We start from the raw sequence: 6,000 nt of genomic DNA on the forward strand, positions 1-6,000 counted from the left end.
TGTACACAAATCTTTAAGAGCTTTTGCGTAAGTGGGAACTTGTTTAATAACATGCAAAAGAGGAAGGTTAATCTTTACCTGACTGAGGTTCTCCAAGATTTCATTACTAGGATCCAAAGTTCGCATACCAGATTTTAAAGTTTGAGGAAATAGTACCTTCACTGGACTCTTGATTACCTCGGCATCCTTGGGGAACTCGATACTATCATTGCTATGTTCTTCTTCACCATCCTTTGATTTATCAGTTGTTTGGATGTGTAAGGACTTACCACTTCTTGTCACAATGGCATTGACCTCTTTCAAATTTTTTTGTGCCATGTAATGACCTTGGGGTGAAGATTGAGCTTGGGAAGGAAACTTGCCACACTCATTCACACTCAAGGAGCTCATTATCTTGGATATATGACTCCTTATCTTCTTGTTTTCTTCAACAACCTGCATAATCAAAGATTCAAACTTTTTATTAGTTTTACTCTTTACCTCAATAAAAGCATGTAAAGTATCTTCTAAGGGGCTCCTAGAAAATGAATGTGCAGGATATGATCTAGAGGGTTATGCAGGCAGCTGGTTTTCAGATTTCCAACTAAAATTGGGGTGATTATGCCACTCAGGATTGTAGGTATTAGAGAAAGGTGCAACAGGCTTTATGTACATACCTAAGGCATTACATTGTTCCTCATACATCCCTCTCATCTCAGCAAATGTGGGACACTCTTGGGCAAGGTGATCTACCCCGCCACACACAAGACATAGTCTAAAAGATTCTGCATGATTAGCCACGTGTGTTGGATTTAAGTCTTTATTTTTCAACACCGCTAGCTCCCTAGTAAGCATCTCAACCTTAGCCTTTAGGTTATCTTCTTCCCTGAGATGGTAAATTCCACCACCATTTAGGTTTCCTGCAGGTCGTGACCTATTTGTGCTCCCAGTAGCACTAGGTCCAATCCAAGTGTGAGCTTTTTCAGCAAGCTCATTGAGGTATTCTATGACCTCATCAGGATCTTTCTGTAAGAACTCACCATTACATATCATCTCCACAAATTGATGCTCTCTAGGTATAAGTCCCTCATAAAAATAGCTCACTAAGCGCCAATTCTCATACCCATGGTGAGGACACATACTCAATAGCTCCTTAAATCTCTCCCAAGATTGATAGAAAGTCTCATTGTCCTTTTGGACAAAGGTGGAGATTTGCCTTTTTAAAGCATTGGTCTTATTAAAGACAACCCAATAGATCATGGTCTCAATGAGTATAGCCAACTCTTAGCTCTATCCTTCAGAGAGAAAGGAAAGAACTTAAGTCTCACAATGTCATCAGATGCATTTTGACTATGAAAAGTTGCCACTACTTCCTCAAACTCCCTAATGTGCACATATGGATTTTCATTTTCCAAGCCATGAAAAGTAGGGAGTAACTGTATCATCCATGTTTTAAAATCCAATTGGCGAATATTAGCTGGAAGCATGATGCATGATGGTGTAGCTGTGCGTGAAGGGTGGAGGTAATCCTGAAGGGTCCTAGTGGGTTGATCTTCGTGTTCACTCATTTTCTCAGAATTAGAAGAATTATCAAACAAATGATCAGAAAAATTAAACTCTAACCCTAACACAGGTCTACAAGCAAATCGATCCAAGGCATCTCTATACCTGTGCATGCAAGGTAGAGAAAAATGCAACACTAAAAAAAACTACAAAAAGAAAACGAAAAAAAAAAAATTGAAGCAAGCTAAAATAGGGAACGAAGTTACCGAACTGTTGAAAAGAAAAACTATCTCACAATTCTTCTACCGTCTCCCCGGCAACTACGCCAAAATTTTATTACGCCCAAAGAATAATGCGGTTGTTATAGCACAGCTTTGGGGTGTCGATTCCACAGGGAGACAAATTAAAAGAAAAGCAAGAGGAACAAAGAAACTAAAGAAAAATATTAAATAAGTAATGGAGAACAGAGATTAATTTTAAATGTAAATTTAAGTGAAGCAGTGTGATTAACGTAAAAGATAATCAAATTTGACAAACAGTAGAGCATCGGGAATCCCTTGCACAAATCCGGTATTTTAATTATTCTTAATTCATTGGATAACTCAATTAGGAACTCAATTTACGAAATTTCCAATCGAAAGGTATAGATTTATAAACCAAAATTAAATCAAATTTAACCCTTTGAAAAATCATTCACCACTTTTAAAATACATAAATTACTACCCCTATTGAGAAAATCCAAAAATGACAATATACTCAAGGAGCAATATTGCAGCAAAAAACTAAATCAATATAGATAAATAATTGATCCAAACATAATCAAAGACCTAATCCATTCAATAGAAAAAGCATGACTGAATCCATAAACATAATAAATTCTATTATTATTCGGAGAAGAAAACATCAACGATGAATTGAGAATGATAAAACAAAAGAGTTTTAGCAATTGAAAATCAAATACATGAATCAAAAATAAATTAGAAATACCATCTAATGTGCAAGTTCATCCCTAACCCTACTTGAGAATTTAGTTACCCATAAATATACTGGACAACAAAAATCTCTAGAGAAAACTGAAGCGAACGGTGGCCATGGAAGTGATTTTCTCCTCTCTTCAGATCTGCCTCTTATGCCTCTTCCTCCCCATTTCATACTAATGATATACTTATATAGGGTAGGAAAGAAACCCTAATGTCCTCTTAATTTCCACATAAAAAAATCGCCTAAATTTTAAGACTTATCTTGGCAGCCACGTACGACCTTTAGGAGTTCGAATTTGGAAATCCTTATTAGAGACAAAGTTATATCCCTTTAAGATAGATTTCCAATGCATCAAGAATTGCATCAATCTGATATGTGAGTAAAAAGATATAGTTAAAAGACTAAAGTATGTCCAGACTGTCTCCTAGCGAATTTTGGACTTGGACTTCTTGTGGTTTCATTTTGTGATTTTTTTCTTTTTCTTTTCTTCCAAATTGCTCTCAAACCCCATGAATGTCCTCTTTTGAATTTGACTGGGCTTGACTTGCTCTTTTATAAACTCTGAAATTAAACATAAAAAAACTGCTTAAGGGTATCCCAACGTAAATAGAAATTCAATTTAAAGAATACACATTAATTCCTATGATTTCTATTCACATTTTAGCATTTGGGTCCAATAATAGGGTATTTAGAGTGCACTTTCGCACACTCATCAAAACCCCACACACTCAAGAATCACAGATTAGGGGTTTTTGGAACCCTCATTCTAACTAGTTACACTTCGATTTACAGCTTACTATTCGTTTCTTTACGAGGAATTTTGTAAGTATACACTCAACTTGCTCTTGGTTCATACTCGCATATATTTGTGTAAATCCTTTTATTGTTATTGTTGTTTTGATGGTGATTTCTTGTTTATCTGCTTGAATATGCTTACCTGAACTTGGAATATGAATATGGAATGAATGGTATGATTCAGTTTAAAATGAAAATGGCAAGAATGGTGTTAGTTTGTGATCCTTGATGATTCGACTATACCATGTGTTAGAGGTTTCGGATTTTAACCAAATGCTATTATTTCATGCTTTGCTCTGTTAAGCTTTGATTTCTAAGTAATATGTTTAAAGTTTGGAGCATGATTAAGTGATGATTTTTCATGTTTTTGCACCTATATATTTCGGCCAAGACTTAGTTTCATAGTTCTATGTATATATTTTGATGTCTCATGTGTTCTATGTTATCATGCCATGAATCGAACATGTTATGCTTGGTTATTTCATGTCCGGCATTTCATGTGTCATATGTCAAGTACAAGAACATGTGTCTTAAATTTCATGTCACATGCATTTGGGAGAAGTGTTTCCAGGAGAGTTTTCAGAAGTGTTTTCAAGGAAAAGAGTCAAAAAGTTTTATCAAGACTCCAAATGCTAGGACAAGGGATTTGATGGGCCCCAAGGTGGACCAAGTCGTAAAGATCCTTTGCAAATTTCAGAATGGGCAATTACAAGATCAAGAGCTAGGAAGATGAAGAAAGCTATGCAAGGATTGGTGAAATCCACTTGAGACGTGTTTAGCAAGAGCCCAACATTCAAGATGGGCTTGAGAGGAGGAGATCTAGTTTTCATCCACGTGATACACTACAAAAGACACGACTTGGGCTTATTGTTATTGAAGGCTTTGGACTTATTTATTTTATTAAAAGAGCTTATTTTATTAGTTTAGAATAAGTGGGCTTGAGGATGTCAACCCACACATGTCTTATTTCTAATGAGCTAGGGTTTTTGGGAAGGCCTTGTATTTTGGCCAAGGGCATATTTGGAAAGTTATTATTTAAAGTAAACTAGGGTTTTAGGAGTACCGTAGTCCAGGCACTGTTCATGCTATAGTACTGCGGCTCACTTCGGGTTTTGGGGATTTTATTTAAACCACTTGTAGCCTCATTTGAGAGGGTAAGACATTTTTTATTGAATTTTCGTTATGAGTTGAGTTTACTCCTCTTGTTCTTGATTGAACGTTTGAACTTATCAAAGGTAAATCACAACCTTTGTGGCGTTCCTCCTTGTAATTTGGGTTCTTGAGATAGGATTTCATTGGGTCTAGATTTTAATATAATTTAGGTTCTTGAAATGGGATCTCAACGGGTCTAAATTCTCCATCCATAGACCTGAGTTTGGTGTTCTTGGGTAAGTTTTCAAATTGATTGTGGGTTCAAGGGATTCTCTTCCCCCGGGTTCATATCATTTGGTATCCAGAGCCAGGTTTCCAATCAGGTCTGATTCTATCTTTATTTATTGTATCGTTAATTCTAAAGATTCATTGTTATAGGGTTGCACAAAAAAAAAAAAAAACTGCAGAAATTCGAATTTCCTAGGGCTGCCAAATTATTCTATCTTTTGGGTTTCATGTTCACCATCATATGGTGGCTAACTTCCTTATTTGAGAGCGGCCAAAATTTGCACCATCTAGGGTGATGACTTGCAAAATTTCGTATTGCAAATTTTACAAGATCGCTCGAGCGGAGGCTTTCAGCCGCTCGAGCAAATTCAAGCATATTCAAACGCTCGACTGCCGCTCGACAATGAGCTCGAGCGGGTTGCTGGAAAACAAAGATTGCTCGAGCGGAGACATTGGTTGCTCGAGCAAAATTAGGTAGAGTCGAACACTCGATGTGCGCTTGATAGGATGCTTGAGCAAAACCAGGCAGAGTCGAACGCTTGATGTGCGCTCGACACCCCGCTCGAGCGAACATCATATTTTGACAGATCTAGGGTCTTCCGCCGTCACACCATATAAAATTGATTTTTCACTCTATGGCCGTACCTGTTGATTGAAGAACACTTTTTGGGACAGAAAAACACAGCTAGAAGGATTCAATTCATCTGTTTTGGAGAGGGAATTCCATATATTGCACGTACGTTGGAATCATACACGAGCACAGACGGGAGAAAAGCATTGAATCATTTCCTTGAGTTTTTGAAAACGAGTTGCGGCTGCGAGGAGTATTTTTCAGTGTTTATTTTCTTCCAATATTCTCAGAACAATTATGGTGAATTCATTTATGTTGAATTCCATTTCTAGCATGAGCTAAATTTTATTTATTCTAGGAAAATGATGTAACCTATTTCCGAACTATGCTTGATTGTCTATGCTAATTTAAGGCAATTCTCTCTTTGTTTATCTGATTTATTCTGAGTTTATTGCTTCTAATTAACTGGCTATTGATTAGATGATATTTAATCTTGTGATTTGCTATCGAAAGAGGGAATCATAGGGTAGATCTTGAATATTTCAGTATAGGTAAATATAGAGATCGAAAGACTTGTATGAACCTATATAGTAATTAAATCATTGATCTTATTGCTTTCTTGATTATTTAATTTGCATATTCTTGTGTGAATTGATAAACAAGAGTCATTTCCAATTGACTATCGAAAGAGGCTTTTGGATGAATTAGAGATTTGCTAATAGACGAAAAGAATTAAATGAAATTAGCTGGATGAGAAAAGCATAGTGAAGAATTAGGTGAAATCGATTTCC

The 6,000-nt window shown here is 36.3% G+C and overlaps 1 non-coding gene across 1 annotated transcript; it reads left to right on the plus strand.

The window, feature by feature from the left end:
• Window positions 1-1,099: 1,099 nt before the first annotated feature.
• On the plus strand, window positions 1,100-1,207 carry LOC122314546. Its single transcript, XR_006243767.1, has one exon. It is a non-coding gene; the product is annotated as a small nucleolar RNA R71 (small nucleolar RNA).
• Window positions 1,208-6,000: the final 4,793 nt, after the last annotated feature.

The sequence above is a fragment of the Carya illinoinensis genome, chromosome 6 (assembly GCF_018687715.1).
Source record: "Carya illinoinensis cultivar Pawnee chromosome 6, C.illinoinensisPawnee_v1, whole genome shotgun sequence".
In the NCBI taxonomy this organism is placed as follows: Eukaryota; Viridiplantae; Streptophyta; class Magnoliopsida; order Fagales; family Juglandaceae; genus Carya; species Carya illinoinensis.